The sequence below is a fragment of the Equus przewalskii genome, chromosome 12, assembly GCF_037783145.1.
Source record: "Equus przewalskii isolate Varuska chromosome 12, EquPr2, whole genome shotgun sequence".
Lineage (NCBI taxonomy): Eukaryota > Metazoa > Chordata > Mammalia > Perissodactyla > Equidae > Equus > Equus przewalskii.
The window spans coordinates 14,845,793-14,861,259 of record NC_091842.1 but is presented as its reverse complement, the minus strand read 5'-3'; the positions used below and the strand labels follow the sequence as shown (position 1 = coordinate 14,861,259).

The 15,467-nt window shown below is 40.8% G+C and overlaps 1 long non-coding RNA gene across 1 annotated transcript; it reads left to right on the top strand.

The window, feature by feature from the left end:
* The first annotated feature begins 3,872 nt into the window (after positions 1-3,872).
* LOC139074731 (uncharacterized) lies at positions 3,873-11,190 on the top strand. The gene is made up of 3 exons (XR_011524422.1): positions 3,873-3,963; positions 9,154-9,336; positions 10,838-11,190. It is a non-coding gene; the product is annotated as an uncharacterized lncRNA (long non-coding RNA).
* The last annotated feature ends 4,277 nt before the right edge of the window (positions 11,191-15,467 follow it).

Here is a 15,467-nt window from a genome sequence, read left to right as displayed (position 1 = left end):
GCTCACTTGTGTTGCTCATGTATTATGACTGAGAAATAAACATTGTTGTGGTTAGTTAGTGAAATTTTTAGGGTTGCTTGTTACTGCAGCATAATCTCTTCTAGCCTGTCTGCTTATGTTTCTACTACCTAGGGCAGCTCCGTGCAGTAGAAAAATAATGTGAGCCACATATATAATTTTAAATGTTTCAGCAGTCTTGCTAAGAAAGTAAAAAGCAAAATTAATTCTAATTAAATACATTATTTAATCCAATATATCTAAAATATTATCATTTCAATGTACAGTCAATGTTAAAAATGGATGAGATATTTTACACTGTTTGTCCCATCCCAAGTCTTTGAACTTCGGTGTGTCTTTCACACTTACAGCACATCTCAATTTGAGCTAGCTGTATTTCAAGTCACAGCCACATCAGACGGCTCAGGTCTAGAGCCTTTGAGAATAAGACTTGACTTTCTAGAGATATGGTTAAAGGGAGGCACATGCTTTTTTGTGTGCTTGGGCCCATGGTCATTGTGTAAGGGGAAGGATTAAGCATCAATAAGCAAAGCAGAAAGTCTGTTTGTTGATTTTCAGGTAATCTGAAGGACAATGGAACCGGATTTTACTTTTTATCAAGAGTCTGAAAAGGACTACTAGCACTAGAGAGAGACCGTGACTTAGGGCCCCTTTGCACACACGAGTCTGTGTTTTAAATGAATGAGTGCTGCAGTCATACTCATATACATACACCTATACATCTGTGTGTGTGTGTGTGGTTTGCAGTGAAGGCTCTCCCTCCCGCCACCCCTGGCTCACTTCTCAGCATCCCTCACCTCCACCACACGCAGATTACCACCATGACTAGTTTCTGGAGTCTCCTTTCAGAGTCTCTTCATGCATATACAAACAAATGCGAATTCCTATTCTTATTTCTCTTTTACACGGAAGGTAGTGCCCTTTTACAAACAAGGCTGGGATAAATAACCTTGCTCTATCATGGACTGAGAGAATTGAATTAAAGTCTTCTGCAGCTGGCAGGTTTTTGTTTATTTTTCTATATGTCTAGGTAATTTCTGCTCTAGGAATATTGCTGCTAGGTAATCGAGTACATAAATATTCATAACTGTTATACCTAAATTGTGAATTGTGCCCTTTAGCATTATAAAGTGCCCTTCTTTGTATTCTTTAATGCTTTTTGGCCTCAATTCCACCTTGTCTAATATTAACATCATAAACCCTGCTTCCGTTCTGTTTGCTTCTGTCTGGTATACTTTTGTCCAGTCCTTAATTTTTTTTGCTTTGTTTTAATATCTCTCTTTATAGCACAGAGTTTGGATTTTCTTTGTAATATGATTTGAAAAACTTTTAATAATGATTGAGGCTCATTTACATACTGATGCGTATGCTTGGGTTTAGTTTTTCATATTGTTTTATGTGTGCTCCTTATAATTGCTTCTTTTTAAGTATTTTACTCTGTGATCTTTACTTTGTGTGTGTGCGTGTGTGTAGTTCTGATATTTAGGAGGGCTGGTATTTTTGTTCCAGTTGTTCCCTTGATAAAATTCATTCTAGCTTTATATAATTCTCTTAGTCCCTATTTCTCTACACAACATCTACCTGGTTTCCTAGTAGGAACAGTTATAAACTCAATGTGTTTCCTGTTCTTTTGTCCTTCCTTCTCCTTCGTTTCCCAAATTTAGTCAATAACAAGGTCTTTCTTGTGGTTTACATTTGAACTGTCCATAGACTTTTATTGCTCCTAGGACATCTTGATTCCATGGTTTTCCAGCTTTAACTAATATTTTCTGACTCATCTGTTACAGATAAGGCAAATAGGAGAATTACTCTAGCTCCTTCCTTCTTTGTCTTCTGGCATCCATTTCTCCGGTTACCTTTTCTAGATTGTAGAGCATAAACACCCACATTCTCTTCTGTTATCCAAATCTGCATATGTGTTTCCTCTTTTGCTCTCAGGTGCATGTATTTGAGACTCACAGCCGGTTCTTTCTCTCTAGAACCAGACATTTCTCACATGGCTGCGGTTTATCCTCTAGAAGTTTCCTCAAGAAGGGCTGGGGACAACAATCCCTGAGTTTTTGCATGTTCAAAACTGTCCATAGTCTTTGCATTTGGAGGATAATTTGGATCCACAGAAAATTCTTGGCTCAGATGTTGAATCCTTGGGGATTTTTAGGCATTTCTCCAGTGTCTTCAAGTGTTCAGTGTTGCTGTGGAGAAATCTGAAGTCAGTCTGATGATTCTCTCTTGTAATCAAACTTTAAATGTCAGCTCAAAGGATTTTTTATCTTGAAAGTCCAGCAACTTTGCCAGGAGATGTCTCAGTGTTGACTCTTCTGGGTCAGCTTCCCTGACCACGGTATTCCTTTTCAACACATAGAGTCAAGCTTTTATTTCAGGAGAGTTTTCTTGAACTATATTGTTAAATATTTGCTTTCCTTCATCGGTTCTGGTTCATTTTACTTTTGTATTTTAAGGGGAGTCCAATATTGGATCTCCTTTGCCTGTCTTTACATTTGTCATTTTCTCTCTCACGTTCTGTGACTCCCAGTTTCATTTTGCGTCCTTTTATTCCTTTTGCATATCTGTCTCTATATACCTTTTTCTGTTTTCTGCATTGTGTGTTCTCCCTTTTGCACCTTCATATTTTGTTTTCATTTCTGTGATGTTTGTTCTATTTTTTCCTCCTTCTTTCCTGAGTTTTGCCAGCCAAATTTCATTGGGAAATTTTGGAAATGGATACTTTTTATGCCTTTTGCCCATATTTTTTGTTATGGAGTCTCTGCTTTGGTGCTGAACCAGTTTTCTATACTATTATTGTTGTTGTTGTCTATCTATGATCTCTATGATATTATAAATACTGGTACTATTATTCTTCTTATTCCAACGATGAATAATAATCACACCATTGTTGTTGTTATTCACTATGGGCTGGGTTGGGTTTTCTGAGCCAGCTTGTTGCTGGAAGTTCCTGTGCTAGGAGAGGCCCTGGCAGCCTCTGATGCTCCCTCCTCTGCTCCATGGAGACAGACTGTTACGCAGTTCAGCCTGTGATTCTCTGTGCGTCCTGCCTCCTCTCTGCTGCTGGGAGTGCACCGGGCCCCAGAGGGCCCAAGTCACCAGTGTTGTTCACCCAATCCCTGTAAACACGGGGTGTAGATTTTGCGCTTCAGGATGAGCCCTCACCTTCGGGTTACCATTTAGGTGGTGCTTTCTGGGATGTGTCCCTGCTGGGCTCTCCTGTCACTCATCGCTTTCACTCTTCACTTTCCCCAGGCGAATCTCAGTTCACCCTCAGCCGGTTTGGGGGCCCTAGCATGCACTTTGGAATCTGATTATATCCACCTACAAATTTGTGGAAACCAGAGTTTGTAATTCTCTTTTGATTTTGTGTGATTTTGGGGGGAGGAGAAAAATAAGGAGTAATGGGGAGAAGACTGCTTATTTATGTAGCCATGTTCATACCAGAAGTCTTGCTTCTCAGACCAACTTGAAATCCATGTACTGTTGATATTTTTCTGGAGCACAGTTGTGTGGCTTAATTTAAAGCCTGGGGTATTTGATTGTAAGGAGAGACAGTTGCTTTATGGAATAGAGTTTTCTCTGAGCAAGGGACAAAGAATACCTGGAACAGTGTTATTCACAGAATGGTGCTTTTAGTATCTGCCAGTTCTGGATAACTTGCTCAGGAATACAGGAAAGATGCTTTTATAAAGCAACTAGCAAACTTGTATCACTCATACCTTCAGGTTCTCAGAGAGGCTGTCCTGTTTATTGGTTTCTGATTCAAAGCTGGAGAATGGCTAGTGTTCTGGCATCCTATGTGACATCACAACTGCATGGGTTATAGTGCAAAGGGTCCTTTCATTCACATCTGGTAGGAACATAAACTATGTAGGATTTCTGGAGGGACTCTGGCAATCTCCATCAAGAAACTGAAAAAAAAATCATACCTTTTACCCAGTAAGTATATTTTTAGGGATTCAGCTTACAGATATAATCAGAGACATAGACAGAGATAGATGCCCAAAAATGATTATGAAAAATTGGAAATTTCTTAAATGTTCAAGAGTACTAGTTAAACTGTGGTGTATTTGTATGATGGAGTAGAAATCATTCATGAAAATAATCTTTCTGTTAACATTTTAGTGATGTGGGAAAATGCTTATGATATGATTATGTCAGGGTAGGATATAAAAGTCTATAGCTTATGTGATCTTAGTTATGTAAAATATACAAAGAAAAACAACTGGAAAGAAATATATCGAGCATTAATAATGATTATTTCTGGTTATGAGACTATGGACTCATACTTATTTTCTCTTTCCCCTTTTCCATGCTTTGAAGTTTTTCAACAATGAGTACATGAATGTATTTTATTTTGTCCTTTTACTTTTAACTTAACTTTTAGGAAATGCATTCAAGTGGGAGAAAATTCAAAATGTATAAGGATATATAGTAAACAGTATATCGCCTATCTTTCTGTCTCATTCATTCATTCAATTACTCATTCATTCATCAATTGCCTAATTCTCCCTAGAGGCAACAATGTTATTAGCTTCACAGGTATACTTTCAGAGATATTCAGTGTAATCCAAGTAAAAACCCTCACATACGTCTTCTTTTTCTCTCTCTGTCTTATATAAAAAGTAGCATACCTTATACACACCATTCTGTTCCTTTTTTTTTTTTTTAACTTAATGTATCTTGACAGCGATGTCGTATCAGTATATAATGAGCTTATTAGAGTTTAGGAATTGTTGGATAGAATTCCATTCTTTGGAGGTATCTTAATTTGTTTACATCAGCACTTAAACGGTTATCAATCTTTTTTTTGTTATAAACAATGCTATGATGAATAACCTTGAACGCACGCCATTTCAAACATGTATGACTATAATCAGTGACAGCTGATTACAATTGTCAACAGGGCTCTAAGAGGTGGCTTGTCAAAGAGGCAAGTTCTTGGTGTTCAGGTCCAGCTTGACGATGTACTGTTGATTGTGACAAGACCGGAATGAGCAGGAAGGACAGGAAGGAAAGAGGCTCGTCCCGGCCGAGAGATGCAAGGCGTGTTGTAGGTACAGCATTAATTGATTAGGCTTGTTTCCCGAGTTGCGCTTAATCAATTTCAGGAAACCTTGTCCACCTAACTTACATCCATGGAACATATTTAAAACTCCTTGCTGATAACCTTCTGCTATTATTTCACACTTATATGGGGCTTACAATTCTTTAAGTCACTTCTGCAAACTTCACCTCATTTGATTCTTGTGGTTACCCTGTGGAATAGGGTATAGCAGTTAATACCCATTTTATGGGTTAGGGAGATTGGCACTCACTGTCTCCCGTTTGGTTACCATCCTAGTGCAGACCAGAGCCAGCTTTCTGCAGTTCCAGCCTCTAGTCTCTTTCTTCCTAACCATGATGTACACTGCAACTTTAGCCTTCTCAACTTCTTTCTTCTGACAACCATTTATTGCAAGACAACTCATTTACTTACTAGGGGCAATATTTCACCCCCTGCTTCTCGTGGGGATTTACCAGAATGTCACATTGCTTAAAACTAGACCTTCTATGTTTGATTTCTTCATTGAGATTTTATGGTTCTGGTGGGCTATTTCCAACTAAAAATATTGCAGCTATTCTCATTGGCATTGAACTAAAGGGCCTCTGTCTCCAATTTATCTCAGTCTTGGAGCAGACCCAGAGCTGTTTTCTGAGAAAATCTTGGCCCTGCCTGGGTCTACTCACTCAACTCACCTCAAGCTTATATCCTGGTTGGACTCCTTAATTTACAGGCAAAGATGTCAAATATGCTCTCTGCTTTGCTGGCTGTTAAAGCATAAAGGTCAGCCCTTAATCAGCAGTATGGAGTGTCTCTCCTCCAGGTCCTTGTTGGAGGACAAAACTCTGAATTCTTTGCTGCCTAATTCCTAGTCAACATTCAGCAGAACCCTAGGCTTCTACTCTGATTGTCTATATATTCTTTATTGCCAACTATCTATAACATCTTTCTCTCCTTCTAAAATCAAAGTTTTATTGTATGCTTTAGTTCAATCACCAAATAGACATAGAGCACTACTCAGTACTAATGCGAGGCACTGGTTTAGGTGTTGGGATATAGCAGTGAAGACGACAAAGTTCCGACTCTCAAGGAATTTATATTCTAGTTGAAAAAGACAGATAGACGGACATTAAATAAATAAACAAGTAAACATACAGTATGTCATATAATGATAAATGCTATAGAGAAAATTAAAGTTATTTAAGGGAAGTAAAGTGAAAAATGTGTGTGTGTGTGTTTGTGTGTGTGTATTATTTCATATAAGCAGGTTTGAGAAAGCTTTATAGTCATGTGACATTTGGACAGAGACCTGAAAGAAGTGAAATTGTGAGGCACTTTGATACTGGAGGGAAGAGCATTCTAGGCAGAGGGCATGGCGGGGCACTGAGGTCTTTAAGCTTAATTGGGCTTCTCATATTTGGGGAACAACAAGCCAACATGGGTGGAATAGAGAGAGAGAGGGGAAGGAGGGAAGAGATGAAGTCAAATAAGTAATGAATATGCAGGGAAGGGGAGGGTGCCAGGGTTGGGGCAGGTGGCAGACCACCTATGACCCACAGGTGTATTGGGCAGAGATAAAGAGATTATATATATACACATATATACATACATACATATGTATATAACTATATAAATATATATTTGTGTATATATTATATATATAATTAAGAGAATTGAGAATTGTGAGCAATTGGCTCACACAGTTATGGAGGCTGAGAAATCCCGTGATTTGCAGTCTGCAAGCTGGAGACCCAGGAAAGCTGGGGGTGTAGTTCTGGTTAAAAGTCAGCAGGCTTGAGACCTAAGAACAGCTGATGTTTCAGTTGGAGTCCCAAGGCAGGAAGACCAATGTCCCAGCTCGAATCAGTCAGGCAGGAGGAATTCCCTGTTACTCAGCCTTTTTGTTCTATTCAGGTTTTCAGTTGGTTGGACAAGGCCCACCCACCCAAGGGAGGGCAATCTGCTTTACTCACTCTGCGGATTCAAGTGTTAATTTCATCTGGAAACACCCTCACCGACACACCCAGAATAATGTTAATCAAATGTCTGGAACCTCCGTGGCCCAGTTAGGTTGACACATAAAATTAACCATCACAGTAGGCAACACTGAGCCTGGCTTTTACTTGGAGAGAGATGGGGAGCCACTGAGGAGTTTTGAAGAGGGGAGTGACATAAGCTGACTTAAGTTCTAGAAGGATCTCTGGCTGCTGTGTTGAGAATAGACTGTGGGGGGCAGGGAAGGCAAAAGTGAGGGCAGAGAGAAGAGTTTGGAGACAATTGAAATACTCTAAGTGAGAAATGAGGGTGGCTTGGACTAGAACGGTATTGGTGGAGATGGTGTGAAGAGGTTCTGGTTCTAGATACATTTTAAAGACAGAGCCTCTGGGGCCACAGAGGGCTTTGTCCATACTTTTGTGACAGCACCTCTCATTTTGGACTATAATTGTTTACTTGTTTGTCTCCTGCATTGATTGCTATTTTATTAATCTTTATACTAATATCATCATAGCAATCACAGCTAACAGCTACAGAGTGGCACTGCGTCAGCGACTGAGCTAAGTGCTTTATACATATTATCTCATTTGATTTTCACATCAACCCTATGAACATATTATTAACCCCATTTTAAATAGAATGTTCTAAAGTCTGGAGATACAGATATCACTTTATATTTTAACAAGTTGAAGATGTCCTTGATGACATTTCGTATGTTTGTTTTGTTTCCAGACTTGCAGTCTTCCTGTAAATTATGTTTAGACACAAGGAGGTTTAGAAACTTGGCTAACATCTCAGGCAGTAAATGCCTAGCACTGCGTTGAATTCCCAGCGGGCACTGAACAAGTGGTATTCATTTCTCCCCAGATATTTCTGAGGCCCACTAAGTGCCAGGCTCACGGGGACTGGGGCCACAGCATTGAAAAGATGGTCAAAGTTGCTTCTCTCATGAAACTTGTGTTCTAATGGAAGGGCATATTTGGGGGCCAATGAGTAACCCATTTGGTGTGAGTGGAAGAACAGAAAGAAGCCTTGGAGTGGTGAGTAGAGACGAGATAGTTGAGAACCCGAATGCCCAGTTGAGAAGCTTTATTTAGATGAGAGGCAATGCCTCCAGTAAAGTGAAGACAATGAGAGTTCTGGGTAGTGGAATGACAAAAGGCAGTGTCTTCCAGGCTCATCTGCTATTTCTTTCCTCCTCGTCTTGTACAGTGCAATTATAGAAAAGTACTGGCTAGAAGAAAATCTGACTCCTCTTACTTTACGTGTGGCCAACAGGACACCTCCTCAGTGGACATCAAAGCAAGTGACTGGGCAGCAAGAGAAGTTGTCCCCAAAGCTGGGAGAATGTGTTGCTTTTGCTGCTGCTGTTTAGAGGAGGGATTCATTGGAAAGCAACTCTGGTTTGCATTTGAGCATATGGCTGGGCCTGGTGTGGCCCAGATTTCACCTGAGTGCCCTTAATGAGCCAGCAGCTGCTTCCATTGCTGCCTCACTGTCCCTGCTCCATTGCTCTGGCCTGCCCTGCCATCTCCATGACAATCTGCTCTGTGGGCTGGGCAGCCTTCATCCCTCCAGCTATCGGGTGTGGGGTGGGGGAAGGACCAGAAGTAGCTATCCTTTTCTAATATAAGATCACCTGTTGGCACCATGGCCAACCAAAGTTATGGGCAACACATGGAGCTCCAGAGTGGTTAGCTCTCCTTGGAACTTGGTAATGGATTTGCAGATAAAAGACATACAATAAAAACAGCACTTATGCATCAAGTTTAATTTAATGCAAGGCACAGTCAGCTGGTGGCATTTATTACTTGGGGGAAGATCCAGGATGTGGGTTGCAGTAGACACTAGGATTATATTGACCTGGGTTCTAATATTGATTCTGCTGCTAAGAGCTGAATGCCGTTGGGCAAGCCAGTCAACTGCTCTGAGCCATAGTCTGTCATCAGTGAATGAAGGAATCCAAGCAGATAATAACGACCATTGCCACTTCCATGACTGCATTTAATTATATTCACCACGTGCCAGGCACTGATCCAAATGTTTCCCATGTATTATAGATACAGAAATATCAACTCTCTCTATTTCAGGTTGCTCTCTCCCGCCATTTTAGAAGAATCCTTTCTTCCCCTAATGAAATCATACATGGAACCCAAATTTAAAACAGAATTGCTTTGTTTGAAGCAGAAACAGGGGACAGGACTCCCAGCCGTTCAGCCTCACCTCTGCCTTGAAGTGTCTCCACTGAGGATCACACCTAGAAGACCACTGGTGTGAGTGTTTTAGTTTCCTGTGGCTGCTGTAAAAAACTGGTGGCTTGAAACAACCCACATTTATTCTCTCACAGTGCTGGAGGCCAGAAATCTGAAATCAGTTTCCCTGGGCTAAAGTCACACTATTGTCAGGGCTGCTTCCTTTCAGAGGCTCTAGGAGAGAATCCATTCTCTTGCCTTTTCTAGCTTCTGGAGTCTGCCTGCATTGCTTGGTTCGAGGCCCTTCCTCGCATCACTGCAGCCTCTTACTTCCATCCTCACATCCTCTATTCCTCTTACGTAGTCAAATCTCTCCTGCTCCCCCTCTTATGAGGACACTGGTTGTTACATTGGACCCCCAAGACAAACCAGTGTAACCTCCCTATCACAGGCTTCTTAGTTTAATCACATCTTCAGAGTCCCTTTTGCCGTGTAAATGAGCATTCACAGATTCCAGGAAGTCAGATCAGGGTATGTAGGGGCCATTATTCACTCTGCCACAGGGAGCATCTAAGTTTCCTCAGCTCTGTTCGTTCTTCCAGCCACTCAGAATCGAGCACATGGAGTCATACCAATAATGTATACTTATATGTTGATTGATCCTTTCCAAAGTTTTGCCCCATTCTGCCTTTTATTTTGATTGCCCCTGTAACGCAGTGCAGTGGGACGGGCAGGGGTTGTTCTCTGAGCCTTAGCTGGGTGGAGTATGAAGCGGGTTGACATGGGGTGGGTCCCAGCGCTCCTCTGGTGGCCCATGCAAAGGGTGTGTTTGATCATTGCAGCAATGTCAATAACAATTATTTCCCCTTCATGATTAGCTCCACTCAAGCTGAGGCTAAATGATATCAAAACAGCCAGTCAATTTGGTCAATTTACTCAGTCTGTCAATTTAGTAGAAAATAAAAAATCAATTAAATTAGTGGTTTGAGTGAATTGACAGGCTGTCTCACTGACTCGGTTGAGTCAGGAAACCCTCGATAGACAGCTCCAGAGGAGAGTGCTGCTGTACTGATACTGTTGAGGCTGCCAAGGGGCCACTCTACAATGGTGGTAATGAAAACAATACCCTTTCTCTGCATTTTCAGATTATAGCTATTTCAAGAAATTTCAGTGATGATCAATTTTGTTGTGCCAACATCCTAAGGCAGTCAGGACAGCTGAGGAAACTGAGTCAGGGAGTCTAAAGAAGAAATTTAAAGATTCACAAAAATAATATACACCTCTTAAAATATGCTAAGAACTGATTTAAGACTTTACCTATATTAACTCATTTGATCCTCTCCACAGATCTATGAGGTAGATTTTTTGTTGTTCGTGCTGTCGGGTCGATTCTGACTCCCAGCGACTGTGTATACAGCAGAGCGGAACTCTGCCCAGTCTTTTTGCACCATCCTCTCAGTGCTCTGATGCTATTCACAAGGTTTTAATGAGGTAGATTATTATCCAGCTGTAACAAGGAGTAAGGGAAGGGCAGAGCTGGGATTCAAACTTGAGTTTCTTAACAACCTGCTTTTCTCTCTAGATCAGAAGTTCTCCACCCCGGCTGCACATTAGATTCACTAAAGAGCCTGAAAATATGTGAAGTCTTACACATGAGGTTCTACACTACAGCTCTGTTTGTAAGAGCAGAAAACTAGAAACAGCCCAGAAAGAGCTACGCCGCATCGCCACGATAGAGTACCGAGCAGCTGTGAAAGGGAGCACTGGAGATCGCTACATAGCACGAGGGAGACATTGCCGGGAGTCAGCGAAAAAAACTAAGTGTAGGGCATGCTACATTTATTTAAGAAAGGAGGGCATAATGTGTTTTCAGGTGACAAATGCTACAAGGCGCTTGTTCTCATTTCTTCACTAAAAAATTTTGCATAGGGGCCAGCCCGGTGGTGCAGTGGTTAAGTGCGCACGTTCTGCTTTGGTGGCCCAGGGTTCGCCGGTTTGGATCCCGGGTATGGACATGGCACCACTTGGCAAGCCATGCTGTGGTAGTCGTCCCACAGATAAAGTGGAGGAAGACGGGCACGGATGTTAGCTCAGGGCCAGTCTTCCTCAGCAAAAAGAGGAGGATTGGCAGCAGTTAGCTCAGGGCTAATCTTCCTCAAAAAAAGAAAAAATTTGTATAGTTCAAAAGAAAGAGAACAGGAATTTACAGATTAAAATAAGTTTAGAAGATTATCAATAAATCATAACAGAAAAAATTAGGAAAATTTTAAACTGTTTTCAGTAATCGTTATTGTCAATAGTGGTTGATATTGTCATTTGGAGACTGTCGTATGTAGTAAGGGATAAAACAAATTAATAATTCCAAACTGGGTTTTGTTTAACGGGAGGAAGAGATTAATGTGTAAGACCAATGAGGTAAATAAAAACCCTGTAGTCCAGAATTTGAACTGGAAATATGATTTAAACTCATATTTTTTCTTAAAATGTGAAATACTTTCCAGTTCCGTCCACTAAAGAGATCTAGAAACAATCATCAACTCAGTAGCAACAAGCACTCTCAGCACCTGGATTGTGGCCTCTAAATACGTTTTTGCATAAAAACAAACCAAGGCCTCTTAGAGAAATGGATGATTCTAGTTTGGGGCAGGAATGTACGCATGAGCCTGGAGCATCGTGTCACACCAGGGCTCGAAGAAGCTGTTAACGATGACATGCGTTATCTCAGGAGGACTCAGAAGCAAAACTGACTAGGTTCCCACTGGCCAAAGGGAGGATAATTTGAGCAGAATGAGAACAATAACAGCAATGGATTGAAACACATCAAAAATGTTTATATTAATGAGCTCTTAGTGATACTCTGAAAGCAACATACGAATCTTTGGGTATTTTGGAGGATGCTAAGGGACCAGCTTCTTATTTCAAAGACCGGTGAATGAAGAGAGGTATAAAGCATTGATGCTGCCTTTCCTATTTGACTGTATCTCAGGCACCCACAAAGTTGATAAAAAGGAGTGTCTCTTGTTAGAAGCATTTCAGCTAACAAAAGAAGGAATCATAGAATTCATTATTTTGAAAACCCTAACAAATTAATGAATCTAGGCAATGGTTTTTAAGGACTAATATCACAAAAAAGAGGCAATCAGACACTAAATATCTTTGTTTGGAGTATACAATGCCACCTATGAAGGAGTCTTATCAAATAACTCAAATTTGAATTTTCTTAAGCCTCCATGTCTAATGACTAATTTACAGGAAATATAGAAACAGAGGGACACGTTAAACCATTCCATGGGGAGTTAATCAGCAAAATCCGGAGGGTGAGAAACTCTACCGCACACCTGTCCTCATTTCTTCATAAGGAAAAAGAAGTTGCATAATAAAAAACAAAGAGAATACAGCAGAAACCTATAGATTAAAAGAATTTAGGGAACCACACATCTATGGACAGCTAATCTTTGACAAAGGAGCTGAGGGCATACAATGGAGAAAAGAAAGTCTCTTCAACAAACGGTGCTGGGAAAACTGGACAGCCACATGTAAAAGAATGAAAATTGACCATTCTTTTCCACCATTCACCAAAATAAACACAAAATGGATCAAAGACCTAAAGGGGAGACCTGAAACCATAAGGCTTCTAGAAGAAAATATAGGCAGTACACTCTTTGGCATCAGTATTAAAAGGATCTTTTCGGACACCATGTCTTCTCAGACAAGGGAAACAATAGAAAGAATAAACAAATGGGCCTTCATCAGACTAAAGAGCTTCTTCAAGTCAAGGGAAAACAGGATTGAAACAAAAAAAAAATCCCACTAACTGGGAAAAAATATTTGCGAGTCACATATCTGACAAAGGGTTGATCTCTATGATATACAAAGAACTCACACAACTCAACAACAAAAAATCAAACAATCCGATCAAAAAAATGGGCAGGAGACATGAACAGACATTTCTCCAAAGAAGATATATGGATGGCTAATAGGCACATGAAAAGATGCTCATCATCACTAATCATCAGGGAAATGCAAATCAAAACTACACTAAGATATCACCTTACACCCATTAGAATGGCAAAAATAACCAAAACACAAAGTAACAAATGTTGGAGAGATTGTGGAGAAAAAGGAACCCTCATGCACTGCTGGTGGGAATGCAAACTGGTGCAGCCACTATGGAAAACAGTACAGAGATTTCTCAAAAAATTAAAAATAGAAATACCATATGACCCAGCCATCCCACTACTGGATATCTATCCAAAGAACTTGAAATCAGCAATTCCAAAAGTCCCATGCACTCCTATGTTCATTGCAGCATTCTTCACAATAGCCAAGACGTGGAAGCAACTTAAGTGCCCATCAACTGATGACTGGATAAAGAAGATGTGGTATATATACACAATGGAATACTACTTGGCCATAAAAAAGAATAAAATCGCCCCATTCACAACAACATGGATGGACCTTGAGGGAATTATATTAAGTGAAATAAGCCAGATAGAGAAAGACAATCTCTGTATGATTCCACTCATATGTGGAAGTGAAACATGTAGACAAAGAGAACAGATTAGTGGCTACCAGGGGAAAGGGGGTCATGGAGGGGTTGGCACAAAGGGTGAAGTGGTGCACCTACAACACGACTGACAAACAATAACGTAGAACTGAAATTTCACAAGGTTGTAAACTATCATAATCTCAATAAAAATAAAAAAAAAATAGGAAAGAACTTTAGGGGATGGCCCAGTGGCGTAGTGGTTAAGTTTGATGTGCTCTGCTTCAGCAGCCCAGGTTCACAGGTTCGAATCCTGGCCATGGACCTCCACTACTCATCAAGTCATGCTGTGGCAGCATCCCACATACATCATAGAGAAAGATTGGCACAGATGTTAACTCAGGGAATCTTCCTCAAGCAAAAAAGGATGATTGGCAATAGATGTTACCTCAGGACCAATCTTCCTCAACAACAACAAAAAAAATAAAAAAGTTTTTAGGGGCTATGTCAATGAATTGTAACACATGGACCTTATTTACATTCAACTGAAAGAAATGGTTAAAAAATATATATCAAACAACAGGGGAAATTAGATTTTGACAGATTATTTGAGGAATTATTGTTATAAAGAGAGCTTTTTTGTGTGTGTGACGTGGTATTTTTTTTTTTAAAAGAGTCTTTATCTTTCAGAGATACATTCTGAAGTTTGACCTCTAGGATTTGCTTCAAAATAATTGTGTTTTGGGGAGTGGGAAGTGGGTGGGGGCTGAGGTAAAACAAGATTGGCCTTGAGTTGCTAAGTTCTGCAAGTGGATGAGGTGCGTGCAAGTTCAGGGTGGTGTCCTCTCTGTGTTGTATGTTCTTAAAATTTTCTAGACAAAATGTCATAAGCTTTGTAGAGAAAGAATTCTTATTGAATTGCCTGCAGTAGCGCCTGGGCTCGGTTTCCCTTTTGTTTCCGTTTGAAAGCTCCCTGGGTGATTTCACTTACGGTCCAAATTCCAGACTCTCCTTTAACTTTCCTTCACACCTTTCCCCAGCGGGGTTTGGAATTCAGTCCTGGCAGAGAGATGCCGCACTGGGGAAATGACGCTTCCCTTGGGATTGATCTCATCTTTACACTTCTTCGTTACCTCCGTTTAAAGGTTGCAAGATTTATTTTTCTATTAGTTTTTCTAATTTCCCCAGCTGGTTTGAAACCTCAGGAAGTTAATAGCCATTCTGTATTTGACTTATTTTGCCCTTGAGGCCTCTAAGAATGCCTGCCAATAATGAGCTGACCCATTTTTAGAAAGGGTGTGGTTCCTAGGATTTCACTGTCTCTCTACCTCGAAGAGGAACTGTCTGTCTTCCTGGGCATCTGTGTGGAACAGTTCAAGATGATTTCAAAGTGCTCGGCCCGGGAAGCGTGCACGCAGCCTACAAGGAGGAGCGCCCGTGGAGGGAGAGGGCGTGCGCGCAGTTCCCCACCAGCCTCCTCTACCCGCCTGTTTTCAGTCAGGTCAGGTCAGGGAGGGCCATTTGGGAAACTACTTCAAAGGGACCCCACGGGACTGGAGGGCAAGGACCGTTTTCACTGGAGCTGATAAACTCCCAGGAGGGATGTGGACTCAAGGACTCCCCCTTAATCCCGTGGACAAAAGGTTAGATGAGTACGGAACTTCCCTGGGGCTCAGAAGAACGTAGGGTCTTTCTGCTGTGTCTAGAAACACAGGTTGGGTGAAAC